At 22.3% G+C, this 417-nt stretch overlaps 1 protein-coding gene across 1 annotated transcript in view; it reads left to right on the top strand.

Annotated features, from left to right (window-relative positions):
* Positions 1–417, top strand: part of LOC107622029 (target of Myb protein 1-like) — a 10,552-nt gene that overhangs the window by 7,459 nt on the left and 2,676 nt on the right. The window lies entirely within an intron of this gene.

Below are 417 nucleotides of genomic sequence, written 5' to 3'. Positions count from 1 at the left end.
AACTTTTTATTAATTTTATTAAAAAATTAAAATATTTAAATTATTCTCATTTTTTTTATTATTTTCAATCTTATAAATTCTTCAACTCAACTCTCTATTAACATTCAAGTTTTATACACCATTATTATATGACCATCACAAGTTCACAACCATTACCAAACACTACCATCAACACAATACAACAACAAATAGCAACAGAAAGAATGAGACAAAAGGAGACAAATAACATTAATAAATAGAGAGTACGCACTTTTTGAGAATAACGACGAGGCAAATAGAGTAGATAGGAGTAATTTGGACATTTTAATTAATTTTTATTGAAATTAATAAAAAATTAACAATTAGTTATTTGTGTTAAGTATAATTTATTTTTTATGGGTAGAATATTAGTTTTATTTTGTTATGGTTAATTTTATC

This window comes from Arachis ipaensis, chromosome B10, assembly GCF_000816755.2.
Source record: "Arachis ipaensis cultivar K30076 chromosome B10, Araip1.1, whole genome shotgun sequence".
NCBI classification, from domain to species: domain Eukaryota; kingdom Viridiplantae; phylum Streptophyta; class Magnoliopsida; order Fabales; family Fabaceae; genus Arachis; species Arachis ipaensis.
The sequence above is the reverse complement of the archived record's forward strand: the minus strand, read 5'-3'. Positions and strand labels throughout refer to the sequence as shown.